At 46.3% G+C, this 18037-nt stretch overlaps 1 protein-coding gene across 2 annotated transcripts in view; it reads right to left on the bottom strand.

Moving 5' to 3' along the window:
- Positions 1–1022: 1022 nt before the first annotated feature.
- SCAF8 (SR-related CTD associated factor 8) overlaps positions 1023–18037 on the bottom strand; it is a 784204-nt gene continuing 767189 nt past the window's right edge. Inside the window, exons 23-24 of one of the 2 annotated variants that reach the window (XR_004538795.1) lie at positions 15734–15815; positions 1023–1041 (exon numbers count right to left, since the gene is read on the bottom strand). The gene's annotated coding sequence lies outside the window, so the exon portion shown is untranslated. Of the gene's footprint in view, positions 1042–7953; positions 7972–15733; positions 15816–18037 lie in introns of those variants that run through there. The other variant, XR_004538796.1, reaches the window with a different exon arrangement.

Here is an 18037-nt window from a genome sequence, read left to right as displayed (position 1 = left end):
AAGCCACGAAGATTGCTGTTAACGCTGCCGTTTGGAAGAAGGTAATGTATGTTGGTCTCGCGGCGGGGTTCGGCTGGGAGGGAGAGCTGGAAGGGTCGGCCGGAGGGGGGGGGGGGGGGGAGGGTGTGCAGCAGGCAGGGAGAAGTGCTGCTACCAGTGAATCCAGCGCTTTAACTAGGGCTTATTTTCAGGGAAACACGGTAGATGCTCAGATCCGAGGTGTGTTTCTTTGGAATAAATATGGCTATTACAACACATTTGTGTGCACACAGTTGCTGCCAGTCTAAGAAAATCTCTGGAAATGATGGAGCTGTCTTATGTTGGGTACCATGATTCTTCAGGGTCCATGTCTCTGCAGGCAGTTGGGATCAGCTACCCAGCTCAGAAACTCCAGTATAACCTACTGACCTAACTTAAATCAATAAAGCAAAACCCTAACTCCCGGCCCTCAAACAGTGAAGGGGGTTTCTGGGAAAGGGACCGTGTAGACTATATACAAGGAGGGGGGGGGGGAGGTCCTATCTATCCTGCTCCAACAACAGCAACTTCTGAGCTCCTTTCAGTCCAGTTTTCCTACCCATCCTGTGCTAACTACAATTACTGACCAACACTATACCCCAGAGGCAGGTTTTCAATCAAAGCTCTGGGAGGCAGAATTTTGAAATAAAGTTCTTAGAGGCAGACTTTTAAGTAAAGTTCTCAAAGGCAGGCTTTAAGCAAAACTTCACAAAGGCAGGAATTCACATAAAAGTTCTTGGAGGCAGGCTCCTAAATAAAAGTTCTCAGGGGAATGGGGTACGGCTGCTTGAGGCTCACCTGGGCTTTCTCTCTGGGGTTCCACATGCAGCTCTTCTCTTTGCTTCTAGCTGGACTCTCTCTGTCTCTCCTGTAGCATGGGGTTTCAGAAGCCAGGCTCTCTTCTTCTCATGCAACTCTCTCCTTTAGCCAGCTTTCTCTCCTGCAAAACTGTTCCCCTCCAGCCCCAGCAGCTCTCTCTCTCTCTTCTGCAGACCTCTTTTTCAGGCCAATGGGCAGGAGACCCTGGTGAGACAAACAGAAACCAGAGCCTGGGACCAACATAATTTGAATACTAAAATGATCAGATAACAAAAGATAGAAAAAATGATTTTCTGTTTTGCGATTACAATATGTCAGATTTAAAATGTGTATCCTGTCAGAGCTGGTGTTAGCAAGCTTGAGCTAGGACCTAACAGAGAGAGGAAAATCTGTTTTTGTTTTGTTTACACCACTGCACTGGCATGGGGTTGGAGAGGGCAAAGGGAGCTGGGGTAGAGGAAGAGGCTACATAAATAAACCGCACTACAGGAAAAATGGAAGCCTTATTATCCCCTGTGCTCTAAGTTAGTGGACTTAAAACAGCGGTTTCAATTCTTATACCCTGCTTTCTTTAAAGTTCATCACAATGGTGTATGGAAATCGTTTACTACACCTGAAGCTGCTGGGGCATTTATCAACACTTTAGGTGGTGCTTCATCTGGGGATACTTGACTGTTTTTTTCCCTACTGTTTGGGATCCGAGAGACACTTGGATGGTGACCATTTCCTTCCTGCTTTAATGTTGTGATGTATTCTGTCCACAGTGTTATTTTCAGACTGTTACTTGCTAGAAGCAGGGGATGCCCCTTATTCTCGGCGTCTTAATGTGACTTCTTTGTATCCTTCATGGTAGGGATATGTGGGTCAATTTGTTGGGGATGGGGGGGGTTGGTTTTTGGGGAGCAGCAGCAGAAATGTTATTGTTTGGTATATTATTTTTGGGATTGTTAGGGTTGGGGTACATTGTTGTGTATGTCTGTGTGGAGTGTACAATGTAGTGGGGCATTTTCTTTATGGGTAGTACTTCTTCTGTCTCGGGGCGAGGCTGGGCGCCCTGAGACTTCTTTTATTCTTATAGATTGGCCCTTGATTACTAGTGGGGTGGATTATGGGTGACTGACCGCTAGTGTAATTTCATGGAATGTTAAAAGGACAAAAAGGACAGTTAAAAGGACAAAAATCTTGTCATAACTAAAACATCATCATGTCGATATTGCTTGTCTTCAAGAGACTCGGCTTACTGATATTGAGCATAAAAAATTACAGTGGGGTTGGGTGGGTGATCTGCATTTTGCTTCTTCTCCGTGTAAAAGGCTGGGGTCGCCATCCTTATTAGAAAGGGTTTTGCATGCGATACTTAACTTAGGGCGGGGAAGTTGCTAGCAACTATCACTAAGAGCTGGAAGGGATCCCGGTATATCTCAACTATCCATGGTAGCCAGGGAAGAAATTTGACCAAACCAGAGGACATTTCGGATAGTTTCTATCGTTACTTTGAGGCTTTTTATGCAGCCCCAGGCCCTTATACAGGCCTGGATGTCTGAGGGTCAGATTTCTCTTTTAAATAGGCCCCTGCATTTACAGGAAGTCTTACAGGCCATTAAGAGGAAGCGATCTTGCATGGCTCCTGGGCCTGATGGCTATTCCCCTGAGTTCTATAAAATGTTATCTTTTTCAATAGGGGGCCCACTTTTGGAGTACAATAAGACTATCCAGGTGCAAAAGCTTCTCCCGCGTTATGCTAACGAAGCTCTGATTTCTTTAATCCCAAAGCCCTCTAAACCACGTACAGATTTAGAGTTGTATAGGCCAATATCACTTATAAATGTAGACATTAAAATATTTGCCCGTATTTGGCAGATTGTTTAGCCCCCTTGCTGCCTACTGTTATAACACCAGAACAAGTGGGATTTGTGAGGGCGCGCCACTCTGTTCTTTTAATGTTCGGAGAGTGCTCTCCGCTTATTCTCGGGCGCAACAGATCCAGATCTCAGGCCTGCTTGTGGGACTTGACGCTGCCAAAGAAGGTTAACTGGCATTATTTATTTTGGGTATTGCACTATATGGGGATACAGGGATGGTTCTTTGATTCTTTATTGGCTTTATACATGGCACCTTCAGCCTCGGTCTTAGTTAATGGGGTATGTACTGCTTCCTTCCCTATTAGACGGGGTACGAGACAGGGGTGCCCGTTGTCCCCGTTACTATTTCTTTTATATTTAGATCCACTCCTGCGCACGATTCTGCAAGATGATGAGATTGTGAGCTTATCAGAGGGCACCTCTCAGCTGCGAGTATTAGCTTTTGCAGATGATCTTTTGCTTACTCTTGGTGACCCTCAGTGCTCGCTCTCTCGAGTGCTGGACTTATTGGATGAATTTCACATTTATTCTGGCCTGACCCTGAATAAGCAAAAATCTTTAGCACTTCCTATAACTCCAGAAGTCCGGACACAGTGGAGGGGTGATTTTCCTTTACAGTGGGCTACTAACCATTTGTTATATTTAGGGGTTAAAATTTCACAGGACCTAACCAAATTGTATAGACTGAATGTAATGTCCTTGTTTCATCACACAGAGTCCACTTTACGAAATTGGCGAGCTTTCCCTCTTTCCCTTTCAGGTCGTATGATGGTGGTGCCACAATGGCTTTATTTATTTCAAATGCTACCCTTAATGTTAACTCAACGCCATGGTGCACAACACTCGACCCAATTGTCTGCATTCTTGTGGCAGGGTAGATGGGCCAGGATTGCATTGTCCACGTTGATGTTGCTAGAGATCAGGGAGCCTTCGGTGGACTATATTGATGGGACGCAAAAGCATATTGTTACACTGGCTTTCAGCACAGCCTCCAACTATTGCTCATTGGAGATCATTAATGTTGAACCAAGTGTTAATGGAGAGATGGGACATTGCAGACTTGACCACTTGTGCAGGACAGTTGTTCACCCAATGCTGGACACCATTTGGAAACACACTGACCCCATATATTAGAAAATAACTTTGAGATTTTTGATGTAGATTTTGTATGCTTTTGACTCTGTCTCCACAGCTCTATTATGTTTTGATTTGTTGCTGCTGCTCCCAGGGTAGGTGGGTGGGAGGTTGGGGAGTTGGGAGGGGATTGGGATTGGTTTTAGATATATGCCTTTAGATGGTTGATCTACTTTCAATGTGCAATGTTTTTCATTTTGACTGCTTGAAAATTCATAATAAAAATGATTTAAATATACAAAAATAAACCCACTAGGCCATTTGAAAAAAAATGCCCGATTGGATAGGAAAAGTGAATCGAATCAAAAAATTAATACAATAGGCCAAATCGAATTGAATCAAAATTTTTTCCCCTGAATCGGGCAACACTAATGAGGACATGCTCTCCTTTTACTTAGCTCATATTGCTATAAACAAGAAAGTCTTTGTACTATGATTGCTTTCTTGCAATTTTCTCTGTCTTTAGTTAGAACCTTACTGGTGATGCTGATTTTATACACATCTTGGGCAGGTAGTCTCATTCAGTCATTTATTTTACCTTAAGATTGATTTTATGTGATTATAGTTTATTTAGTCATTTATTTAGTCATTTATTTAGTCCGTCCTTCCAAAGGAGCCCAGAACGGGTTACAGGAGTACATTCATAGTATGGGTAGGATAAAATTTTAGTGAGACATACAGACTTTACAGCATGGACAAAGGGGTTTAGATTACAGCAATTACAGTATAGACATAACATGCAGACTTACAAATACAGACTTAGTGGACAATAGGGTGGTTTAAACTGCAGCATTTTCAGTGTAGATATACTTGGAAGTGAAATAGCTTTTCTTTGCAGATGGGTGTATCTTTGTTGTGAGAGAATGTGGTAGGAATTCAGGTCATATTTGAGTGGCATGCGAGTTTTAGCGAGATTCCGTTTGATATATTAGGTGGTGTCGCGGGGGGGGTGCCGATTTGAGCGGGGGGGGGCCTTTGCGAGCGGGGGGAGCTGTTCTCGTGCCGGTGCCAGACGGGGGAGATGAGTTAAAGTTGGTCAGGTGGGGGGGGGTGCCTGTTCTCACGGGGGGTGCCGGATCACGCAGGGGGGGGTGGGACTTTGCGAGCGGGGGGGGGGGGCAGCGCCCTGGCCTCGGGGGTGGGGGGATGGGAACGTATCAAAGCGAGTTTCCATTATTTCCTATGGGGAAACTCGCTTTGATAAACGAGCATTTTGGATTACGAGCATGCTCCTGGAACGGATTATGCTCGTAATCCAAGGTACCACTGTATATGCGTTTGTACTATCCCGCTTAGATTACTGCAACGCTCTACTAGTGGGTTTACCAGCAAAAACACTCTCCTGTCTACAAGGTGTGCAAAACGCCGCAATCCGACTCTTAAAAAAATTTGGGCTTCTGTGACCATGTCACCCCTGCACTAACATCCATGCACTGGCTGCCTATCTAAAAATGATGCACCGTTAAAGCCTTAGTGCTAGCTTTCAAGACTTTTCACCAAATGACACCAAACTACATAGCATCAAAACTTCAAAATTACGTTCCCAAACGATCACTGAGATCCCAAACAGAAAAACGGCTGGTCCTGCCACCAGGCCGCTCACTCACATCTGAGACAGCTCGAAGATGCTCATATTCTCATTACATACCCAGAATGTGGCACATCATCCCCCCATCCATTAGATCACTAGACAGTCTTTGGAACTTCAGAAAAGCTGTGAAAACCTTCCTGTTTACAAACCCAGCTCCTTGAAGACCCATGTCTACACCCCGGACGGATGGAATCCCAAAGACACCACCTTGGCGAGAGGGAGAATTAGAAGGGCTTGAGCATGCGCAGATGCATGCTCAAAGCCGGCAGAGACTGGGAAGAAGATCTACAAGCGGCACCGGCACTTGTGGGCTGTGTGCCGGTGCCAAAGGGGGGGTGAGTTAAAGTTGGTCGAGCGGGGGGTTCCTGTTCTCGCGGGGGGGTGCTGATTCGAGCGGGAGGGGGCCCTTTGCGAGCGGAGGGGAGCGATGCCGGTTATCGGGGGGTGCTCGCAAATCGAGTCAACACTCGGTTTGCGAGACACGTTTTGCGAGAATGTTTTGCTCGTCTTGCAAAACACTCGCAAACCGGGTTACTCGCAAACCGAGGTTTGACTGTAGTAGCTGGGTGAAATCGTTTTCTGAAAAGTAAGCACAGATGTATTTTAGTTGGTGGAGGTAATAGAAGGATGACGATACTAAATTTGATACATGGTCTGAGAGCGACAGGTTTGAGTCGAGAGTCACTCCTAGGCTGCGGACTTTGTTTTTGGCTGTAAGGGACTTTGAATCTGCTCTAATTCATCCTTGGCACAGGAAGAGCAGCCCAGAATTTTATAGCGCCGTCTGATTCCAATAAATGTTCAAGAAGAATCAAGCCCTCCCCATACCAACACGTAAAGATGGGGGTTATCGCTGCCAGGTAGGAACTGCGGATTCCCTCAAATAGACAACTGATCCTAAACCTGAGGGTCATCTCCCAACAACACGACCAAGGCCCTCCAGCAAAAACACCAAGAATGAAGAACACTAGAAAGTACTGCAGGTGGCAAGAGGCGGCCAGGTAACTGAGACAAAGAAAACAGGTGCCAAGGATGAATTAGAGCAGATTCAAAGTCCCGAGAAAGATAATCATCACTCAGTAAGCACCAATTCCCCAAGAAACAGAGCAGGCAAACCAAGTTATACATGCTGACATCCAGAAGTCCCAGCCCGCCGGTCCATCATGGGCCAAGCAAATAAGTAAGCGAGATCTGAGACTTTTTACCTTGCCAAAGAAAACGAGTCAACTGCCGATGTTACTGTTGAAGATCTGAGCACCGAATACAGAGAGGCAGAAGCTGGAGCACATACAGCCATCGTGGAAAAATAACCATCTTATACAATTGAACCCTACCATAGAAGGAAAGAGGCAGGTGCATCAACTGCACAAAACTACTAGTCGTAGAGGCCAACAAATCCCTTAGCAATTTAAATAACTACCGTATTTTTTGCTCCATAAGGTACACCTGACCATAAGACGCACCCACCTCTAGAAGAGGAAAAACCAAGAAAAAAATTCTGAACCAAATGGTGTGCCCTGTATCCTGTCCTTCCTCTGGTGGTCTAGTGGTAGGCCAGGACAGGATACAGGGCACATCTAGTGGTGGGCATGTCTAATGGTAGGCAGCCCCCAGCCAGCCTGCCAGCCCCAGGCAAACCAGCCAGCGAGCCATCTCCAGGCCAACCAGCCAGCCGGCCCCAAACCATCCAGCCAGCCCCAAGCCAGCCAGTCAGCCCCAGGCCAGCCAGCCAGACAGCTGAAGGCCAACCAGCTAGCCCCAGGCAAGCCCCCCCTTACCTTTTTAAATCCTGCCTAGCAGCTTCAGCAGGCTTCTCTCCCTCCCTGCCTGCCACGGCACCTACTTTGTCATTCGGAAAGCAGCACGGGGCCGAGCGGGAGAGCGTAAAGCTTGCTCCTGACATTTGCCGCTGTCTGGGAAATAAGATGAAGGTGCTGGACCACCAGGTGAAAAAGGAGGAACGGCGACGACGGACGGGGATGGGGGAAGGTGGTGCAGCGGCGGGGGGCAGGTTTTACAATGGTATGGGGGAAGGGTAACAAAATTTGTACCTTCGCTTCTTAAGACGCCCCAAGATTTCCACCCATTTCCCACTTTTGGATGGAAAAAAAGTGCATCTTATGGAGCAAAAAATACAGTAATCAAATTATTAAACTAAAATGTATACAGCAGAGAGATTGACAATAACCAGTCTGTCTCACTGAGTGTCACATGTATGATTATTTCCCAGGTGGTAAGGTCATATGTTTATGTTCAGTGCAAAAAGCTCCTGGCTCTCAGTAAATGAAGCTAATTTCTGGAGGCTATAGCAGCAGAATTGGAGGTACTGAACCAGAGAAAAAGGTATATATACAGAAGACTTACAGGGATATATTAGAGAAGTTCCATCTTCAATCTTTCAGCTTCTGTGCTGCCTTGGAGCAGAGATGTCATTTTGCAGGAAAGTCTTACTTTCGAGAGGGATGATGTAATACTGTGACCAGGACCTGCATTCTAGAGGATACAATATTTTCTTGCACCAAGGTTGAATCTCCTAAAGTCATCTGTCTAGGTAGAAAGAGGTAAGACAACTGGAATGCTGTGGGTTTGGACATGGCGATAGTGAAAACAAGTCTTGTGCTACAAGATATTATTGCTCGCTGGTTGGCTACCTGTACAATTGTTAGAACACTATATACTTGTTTCCTGAAATAACAGAGACCCCTGCAACAAATTTGCAACCTATCCCTGAAAACAGACATGATCCCGGAGGATTTGAAGATAGCCAACATTACGCCTATCTTTAAAAAGGGATCAAGGGATCAAGAGGGAAACTACAGACCGGTGAGTCTGACCTCGGTTCCGGGGAAAATGGCAGAAGCACTGATAAAAGAAAAAATCGATGAACACTTGAAAGAAACAACTTCTGATAACCAGTCAACATGGTTTCTGCAGGGGGAGATCATGCCTAACATATTGCACTTCTTCGAGGGAATTAACAAACAGATGGACAGAGGAGACCCCATAGACATCATATACCTAGATTTCCAGAAAGCCTTTGACAAGGTGCCTCATGAATGTCTACTCCAGAAACTGAAGAACCATGGGGTGGATGGAGACGTACATAGATGGATCAGAAACTGGTTAGCGGGTAGGAAACAGAGGGTAGGAGTGAAGAGACTGGAGGAAGGTCACGAGTGGTGTTCCGCAGGGCTCGGTGCTTGGGCCGCTGCTATTTAATATATTCATATATGATCTAGAAACAGGGATGAAGTATGAGATAATAAAATTTGCGGACGACACCAAACTATTTAGTGGAGCTCGGACAAAGGAGGACTGCGAAGAATTGCAAAGGGACTTGAACAAACTAGGGGAATGGACAACGAGATGGCAGATGAAGTTCAACGTTGAGAAGTGTAAAGTATTGCATGTGGGAAGCAGAAACCCGAGGTACAACTATACGATGGGAGAGATGTTATTGAATGAGAGTACCCAAGAAAGGGACTTGGGGGTAACGGTGGATATTACAATGAAGCCGACGGCACAGTGCGCAGCGGCCGCTAAGAGAGCGAATAGAATGCTAGGTATAATCAAGAAGGGTATTACAACCAGAACGAAAGAAGTTATCCTGCCGTTGTATCGGGCGATAGTGCGTCCGCATCTGGAGTACTGCATCCAATATTGGTCGCCGTACCTTAAGAAGGATATGGCGTTACTTGAGAGGGTTCAGAGGAGAGCGACACGTCTGATAAAAGGGATGGAAAACCTTTCATACGCTGAGAGATTGGAGAAACTGGGTCTCTTTTCCCTGGAGAAGAGGAGACTTAGAGGGGATATGATAAGAGATTTATGAAGGGCATAGAGAGAGTAGAGAGGGACAGATTCTTCAAATTTTCAAAAAAATAAAAGAACAAGAGGGCATTCAGAAAAGTTGAAAGGGGACAGATTCAAAACAAATGCTTGGAAGTTCTTCTTTCCCCATCCTGTGGTGGAAACCTGGAATGCGCTTCCAGAGGAAGTAATAGGGCAGAGTACGGTACTGGGGTTTAAGAAAGGATTGGACAATTTCCTGCTGGAAAAGGGTATAGAAGGGTATAGATAGAGGATTAGTGCACAGGTCCTGGGCATGATGGACCTCAGGTCTGACCCAGCGGAGGCATTGCTTATGTTCTTATGATGCAGGTACTGTTCTTGAAGCACGGCTGTGTTGTTATCAATAAAGAACCTTGTTGGTATCTGTGGTTCAGGTCTCCATTTCCTTTGTCCACCTCTGTTCTTTGGTTCTTTCCTTAGTTGGAGATTCAGTTACTAGGAGGGGCATAATCAAAAGAGTGCCTAAGTCTGAGGTTAGACGTTTTGTGCAAGATGTCCACAAACCCAGTAGGAAAAATGTCCTTTTTCAAAGCTGCTGAACGTCTATCTTTTATTTTTGAAAATGAGCTAGGATGTCTACCTTTATTTGTCCATTTTCAAACATAAAAATGTCCACGTGAAAAATGTACAAAAGCAAGTTTTGTAGACATACCTACCAACTACCTTGTCTAATCGCGGCAGAAGGAATCCCCATCAGCTGAGCTGGTTTCAGGGATTCCTGGTGACTCAGCTGATGGGGATTCCCCCTACCAGTATCAGCTGAGTCGCGGAGCCCTACACCCCAACTCGACATCCACGGACCTCTCCCGACATCTCCTAACATCCTGGACCTCCCCCACACCTCACTTATATCCCCCCTGATATCCCAGACCTCCTCCAACATCCCCTGACATCTCTGTCCCCATCCCACATCCCCCAACATTCCTGGGCCCCCCACCCACATCCTCGGACCCCCTTGTACCTTCAGATGAGAAAATGGTAGGAGGGAAGCTCACTCCCTCCTGCCTACAGGGCTGTGTGCTGCAAATGACAGGGCTTCTCCCTCCCAATGCATCTTGGGATGCAGTGGGAGGGGCCGAAGGCTCTGATTGGCTCAAAATGGCGATTTCTCATCCGAAGCTACAGGGGGTCCAGGGATGTGAGTGGGGGCCCAGGAATGTTGGGGGGATTTGGGAGGGCGGAGATGTCAGGGGAGGGCTGGGATATCAGAAGAGTTCCGGGATGTCAGGGGAATATCGGGGATGTAGGGGATGTCAGGGGGAGGAGTGTAGGGCTCCACAGAGAAGGAGCAGGTTGTTTTGGTATGTATGGGTACCAATGACATACGAAAGTGAGGAAGGAAGGCTTTGGAAGCCAAATTTAGGCTCTTAGGTAGAAAGCTGAAATCCAGATACAATAGGGTAGCATTCTCAGAAATACTTTAGAATCTTTATGGATAGAAATTACATGTTCAAAGAGAAAGAGAATAGTGGTACAGTGTGAGGGAATGAGTGGGAGTCAGTTGTCCCTGAGAATACTCCCTCACCAAGGTTGCAGTTTAGCCAATTTTTTTTTATTTTTATATAAATCTTTATTGATTTTTAAACTTTGACAATGCAATACAAATATCTGAACATAAATATTTCATAAAATGCATTATTAAACATACAATTTATACTTAGAACAATCATTTTCTCCCCCTCTTACCAAATTACTACAATAAGACAAATTATGTAATTATAATTAAGTATTTTAATAAACAAAATATCTTTCCCTCCCCCTCCCTCCCCTGGATGTGTAAGGAATTCTACCAACCTCAAAAATAAATACATTACAATTAATATGATGTAACAAATATAGTCAATGGACTCCACACTCTATTAAATGTACTGCTAAACCCCAATCACTCTGCATTCATTTTTTCATATTTATACATGGTACAAACATTTGTCCACCAAAATGTGTAATTTAGTCTGTCACACCTCTTCCAATTATGTGTATTCAATTGGATAGCTATTCCCGTCATTATCATAAAAAGTTGACTTTTATATTTATCCAAAGAAGGCTTGACATGTAAAAGCGTACCACAGATTATGGCTTCATATGTTAGGGGAATTGCTGAATCAAGAATAAGATTAATTTGTCTCCAAATTGATTTCCAGAAATTAAGTATCAAAGGACAATAATATAACAGATGATCCAAAGTCCCTATATTATTATGACAATGCCAACTTCTATTAGAACTGGAATTATCTAACTTTTGTAATTGAACTGGGGTCCAAAAAAATCCTATGCAATAAAAATAACCAAGTTTGTCTCATAGATGCTGACCTTGTACACTTCATCCTCCAAGACCAAATTCTTGGCCAATGAGATACAGAAATATACTGTTTTATCTCGATGCTCCAAATGTCTATAAAACTATTTTTTTGGCTTTTTATTCAAAAATTTAGAAATTAATTTATACCACTGGGCAGCCTGATGTCCTACTAAATCTGCCTGGTAACAAAGGATCTGCAAGCTATAATAATTTTTTTAATTTTTCCATTCAGGGAACCCACTCCGAATGGCCTGCTTCCACTGCAACCACCTGTATTGTTGAGACCTCAGAATGCCAAATGATTGTTGTAGTTGTATAAAATCAAGCAGTTTTCCATTAGAAATAACATCATCCAATGTTCGAATACCTGCTTGCATCCAATTCTTCCAGGAGATCCCAGCACCGCCCACTTGTATCTTGGAGTTTAACCATAAGGACTGAAAAGTAGATTTTATTATACGAATATCTGTTAATTTATCAATAAATTTAATTGTTTTCCATGTGTCCAATATTATTATGTTGTCTTTAGCATATCTAGGTATACTGATACTTACCGTATTTTCGCGGATATAACGCGCGCGTTATACGTGATTTTACGTACCGCGCATACCCCTCGCGCGTTATATGCCTGAGCGCGGTATACAAAAGTTTTTAAACATAGTTCCCACCCCGCCCGACGCCCGATTCACCCCCCCAGCAGGACCGCTCGCACCCCCACCCCGAACGACCGCTCGCACGCGCTCCCACCCGCACCCGCATCCACGATCGGAGCAAGAGGGAGCCCAAGCCCTCTTGCCCGGCCGACTCCCCGACGTCCGATACATCCCCCCCCCCGGCAGGACCACTCGCACCCTCACCCCGAAGGACCGCCGACTCCCCAACAATATCGGGCCAGGAGGGAGCCCAAACCCTCCTGGCCACGGCGACCCCCTAACCCCACCCCGCACTACATTACGGGCAGGAGGGATCCCAGGCCCTCCTGCCCTCGACGCAAACCCCCTCCCCCCAACGACCGCCCCCCCCCCAAGAACCTCCGCCCGTCCCCCAGCCGACCCGCGACCCCCCTGGCCGACCCCCACGACACCCCCACCCGCCTTCCCCGTACTTTGTGTAGTTGGGCCAGAAGGGAGCCCAAACCCTCCTGGCCACGGCGACCCCCTAACCCCACCCCGCACTACATTACGGGCAGGAGGGATCCCAGGCCCTCCTGCCCTCGACGCAAACCCCCCTCCCTCCAACGACCGCCCCCCCCCCAAGAACCTCCGACCGACCCGCGACCCCCCTGGCCGACCCCCCCACCCCCCTTCCCCGTACCTTTGGAAGTTGGCCGGACAGACGGGAGCCAAACCCGCCTGTCCGGCAGGCAGCCAACGAAGGAATGAGGCCGGATTGGCCCATCCGTCCTAAAGCTCCGCCTACTGGTGGGGCCTAAGGCGCGTGGGCCAATCAGAATAGGCCCTGGAGCCTTAGGTCCCACCTGGGGGCGCGGCCTGAGACACATGGTCGGGTTTGGCCCATGTGCCTCAGGCCGCGCCCCCAGGTGGGACCTAAGGCTCCAGGGCCTATTCTGATTGGCCCACGCGCCTTAGGCCCCACCAGTAGGCGGAGCTTTAGGACGGATGGGCCAATCCGGCCTCATTCCTTCGTTGGCTGCCTGCCGGACAGGCGGGTTTGGCTCCCGTCTGTCCGGCCAACTTCCAAAGGTACGGGGAAGGGGGGTGGGGGGGTCGGCCAGGGGGGTCGCGGGTCGGTCGGAGGTTCTTGGGGGGGGCGGTCGTTGGAGGGAGGGGGGTTTGCGTCGAGGGCAGGAGGGCCTGGGATCCCTCCTGCCCGTAATGTAGTGCGGGGTGGGGTTAGGGGGTCGCCGTGGCCAGGAGGGTTTGGGCTCCCTTCTGGCCCAACTACAGAAAGTACGGGGAAGGCGGGTGGGGGTGTCGTGGGGGTCGGACAGGGGGGTCGCGGGTCGGCTGGGGGACGGGCGGAGGTTCTTGGGGGGGGGCGGTCGTTGGGGGGAGGGGGTTTGCGTCGAGGGCAGGAGGGCCTGGGATCCCTCCTGCCCGTAATGTAGTGCGGGGTGGGGTTAGGGGGTCGCCGTGGCCAGGAGGATTTGGGCTCCCTCCTGGCCCAATATTGTCGGGGAGTCGGCGGTCCTTCGGGGTGGGGGTGCGAGTGGTCCTGCCGAGGGGGGAGAAGAATCGGACGTCGAGGGGGGGCATCAGGCTTTCAGGATGGGGACAGGACTTCAAGGGGGGACAGGCAGATCTTCAAGGGGGACAGGCAGACCTTCAAGGGGGACAGGACTTCAAGGGGGGACAGGCAGACCTTCAAGGGGGGACAGGCAGACCTTCAAGGGGGGACAGGACTTCAAGGGGGACAGGCACGGAGAGGCGGGGCAGTGCACCGAAAGTCAGGGCGGGTGAACGGTGAGTCGGGGCAACCAGAGGAGAGTCGGGGCAGTGCACCGAAAGTCAGGGTGAGTCGGGGCAACCAGATGAGAGTCGGGGAGGGCGAAAGGAGAGTCGGGGTGGCCAGAGGAGAGTCGGGCAGCATGCGCGTTATATGCCTGAGCGCGGTATAGAAAAGTTTTTGTACATATCATCGTGATTTCTGCGCGCTATACCCCTGTGCGCGTTTTACAATGGTGCGCGTTATATCCGCGAAAATACGGTAATACATGAGATAATCTCATGGGAGACATAATTTTCCATTCTAGATATAGCCAATCTGGATGATGTTCCATGAGCTCGGGGAGGATCCAATACATTCCCTGGTGCATTATATAGGCCTGATGATACCTATAAAAGTTAGGAAAATTTACCCCACCCTCTGCGATTGTTTTTTGCAAAGATACTAAAGCAATTCTTGCATTTTTCACCAGCCAAATAAATTTTGTAAGAATACTATTTAGTTTCTTATAAAAGAACCCCTGAAAATAAACTGGTATCATACCCATTTGATAGCAAAATCATCATTTTTACTGTTTGAACTCTCTCCCACCAAGACAAATGTAATGGGTTCCATTGCTCACACATTTCAGTGACCTTCAGCAATAAGGATTTTTCATTTACTTTTATCGTTTCTTCCAATTTATGGCAGGTAGCACTAATCTGTCAACAAATAGACCTGCTCCTAGTTTACAAAATTGCACACAGAACCTTAAACAGTTCAAACAAACTTGAATGTTTCTTTATATGTTTATTAATTGCATATTTTTCAATTTTTTTCTGGTTAAGGGTGAATAATCAGTTTCTAGGGAACAACATCTATAATTAATTGTTAGATTTCTACCAGGATATATCCCACAAAAAACGTGCACCGTGAAGCGCACTGTGGTATTACCCAAAAACATCATCTGTGTTCACCCAAATTTTCATTTTAAATTACAAAGGTGCTGTGTGCAATATAAAATTTAAAACATTCAAAATCAGTGTCACTTGTTCCCATATAGGTTCAATGATACAGATTCTCATCCAAAGTACAAAAATCAATGAACTTATCTAGAGGTAGTCGCAGCTGTCCATATGTCATCAAAGGGGTCACGTAAATTCGGGGATGTTATAGTCCAGTGGTCTCAAACTCGCGGCCCGCCAAGTACTATTTTGAGGCCCTCGGTATGTTTATCATAATCACAAAAGTAAAATAAAACAGTTTCTTGATCATATGTCTCTTTAGCTATAAATGACAATAATATTATTAAGACTTAGCCAAAAGGAAAGATTTATAAACTATAAAGAGTTTTACCTCATGCAAAATTGTCATTTCTTTAATAAGAGATTAACTATTTTTTTCTGAAGCTCTCCAAGTACCTACAAATCCATAATGTGGCCCTGCAAAGGGTTTGAGTTTGAGACCACTGTTATAGTCTGATGGCAGCGGGTTGTGCTCCTCAAGTTTGCTCCTGAGGAAGGTCACGAAACGGGGTACTCTGTAGGGCAATCAGGCAAGGCACCCCTTTGATAACATAAGGACAGTTGTGACCATCTCTAGATAAGTTCAATGATTTTTGTACTTTGGATGAGAATCTATATCGCTGAACCTATATGGGAACAAATGACACTGAAGAACTAGGATAGAGTGAAAGTAAAGGCTGGCAGTCAAAACCCTCACCATTGGGACTATACTTGATGGGGGGAAGGGGGAACTTCTTCAAGGTCCTACCTTTTGTGGCTGTGGAGATCCTTTTGACACTGTTCACAATCAGCACAGTTCCTCAAAAAAATGCAATGTTCAGTTGGGATAACTATTAAAAAAAAAAAAGAAAGAAAGAACATATTTACTAAACAGATTCTTCAAGACTAACACATTGCAAAGAACTGAAAAGGAAAAAAAATGAAGGAAAGTACTTAAGAGGAAGACCAAATACTGTATATCTTCAGATTTCCTGAATTCTCTTTCATTACACTTCTACTAGATTATCCAGTGTTCTCCTATAAAACCTTTGGTTTGCCTGGTGACTTCTTGAGTCACCTCTCTTTCTTGCTATGGGTTCATTGAATCCCCTCCTAACTCCCTGGTTCATAGAACCTTTCAGGGATATGCAGAGACAAATCCTAACACTAAATCCCTTAACGCCTTAGGTTCATGGAACCTCTCAGGTTTCTATGGGATGATAAACCTCTATTCTCTGTTCACTGTGAAAGACCTCTTTCATTTATCCATAGACAAAATTGGCCCTTCGACCTACTTCTTCAGAACCCAGGCACTCAATTACAAATCCCATTAGCTTTGAAAGGGCATAAGTTTCAGAAAATTGTCCAAGCCCCACGAACAAGGTTTTAAAAGAGAATTTTGATTATCAATACATGAACATTATACTCACATGAACATACCTACTACCGTTAGTACTTCTAGAGATAAAGGGTTCTCTAAAACCAATATTACAGTATAACTGATATATGAGAACCTGATTTATTCACATAATTATTTCTTACTTAGGCCTAGATGCACAAAAGTCAGTCAGTATTACAGACTGGATTGCTGTTGGCCAATTCCCCAACAGCGATCGATGCACAAACAAGTTTGCATGCAAACAATTTGCATGGAAGTGCAAATCGTTTGCATGCAAACTCAACATGCATGCAAACTCACTGAGCATGCAAACTCACTGAGCGATTGACACATGCGCAAAGCCCTAATAGCAGTGACAGGAAAATAGCCTTCTGTCACTGCTGTTAGGGCTTCTGGTTTTGTTTTTAATGGAACAGATGTTGTGCTGTGTTAAAAAGCCCCCCCCCCATGTCCTCCCACCCTGCGCTGGCACCCTGAGCCACTGTCCACTACCCCTTGACCCGCGGAAAAATGGCAGGAAAGATGCCCACTCCCTCCTGCCACATAGAAACATAGAAAGATGACGGCAGAAAAGGGCTATAGCCCATCAAGTCTGCCCACTCTACTGACCCACCCCAATAAGTCTGAATGCTAATGACCCAGTTCCTTAACTCAACCTTCGTAGGGATCCCACGTAGATATCCCATTTATTCTTGAAGTCAAGCACGCTGGTGGCCTCGACCACCTGCACCGGAAGCTTGTTCCAGTGATCTACCACTCTTTCTGTGAAGAAATACTTCCTGGTGTCACTACTAAATTTCCCCCCTCTAAGTTTAAGCGGATGCCCTCTTGTGGCCAAGGGTCCTTTGAGAAAAAGGATGTCATCTTCCACCTCGACACATCCTGTGATGTATTTAAATGTCTCAATCATGTCCTCCCTCTCCCTGCGTTCTTCTAGAGTGTAGAGCTGCAATCTGTTCAGTCTCTCTTCGTACGAGAGACCCTTGAGCTCCGAGATCATCCTAGTGGCCATCCGCTGAACCGACTCGACTCTAAGCACGTCTTTACAGTAATGTGGCCTCCAGAATTGCACACAGTATTCCAGATGAGGTCTCACCATGGTCCTGTATAGTGGCATTATGACTTCTGGTTTCCGGCTGACGAAACTTCTATTGATACATCCCATCATTTGTCTTGCCTTGGATGAGGCCTTTTCTACTTGTTTGGCAGCCTTCATGTCTGCACTGATGATTACTCCCAAATCTCGTTCTACTGAGGTCTTAGCCAATGTTTCTCCATTTAAGGTGTAAGTTCTGCATGGATTTCCGCTACCGAGGTGCATGACCTTACATTTCTTAGCATTGAAGCCCAGCTGCCATGTTGAGGACCAGTTTTCCAACGCAAGAAGGTCCTGTGTCATACTATCCTGCAAGTAGCCTTCACTTACTACATTGCATAATTTGGTGTCGGCGGCGAATAATGTTACTTTACCCTGCTGCCCTCGTGTCAAGTCCCTTATGAATATGTTAAAAAGGAGTGGACCCAGGACTGAGCCCTGCGGCACTCCGCTGGTCACTTCCGATGTTTCAGAGAGGGTGCCGTTGACCACCACCCTCTGATGTCTACCACTAAGCCAATCATTGACCCATGCAGTTATTGTCTCGCCCAACCCCATCGATTTCATCTTGTTTAGAA

This window comes from Geotrypetes seraphini, chromosome 3 (genome assembly GCF_902459505.1).
Source record: "Geotrypetes seraphini chromosome 3, aGeoSer1.1, whole genome shotgun sequence".
NCBI classification, from domain to species: domain Eukaryota; kingdom Metazoa; phylum Chordata; class Amphibia; order Gymnophiona; family Dermophiidae; genus Geotrypetes; species Geotrypetes seraphini.
This window is presented reverse-complemented; position numbering and strand designations above follow the sequence as displayed.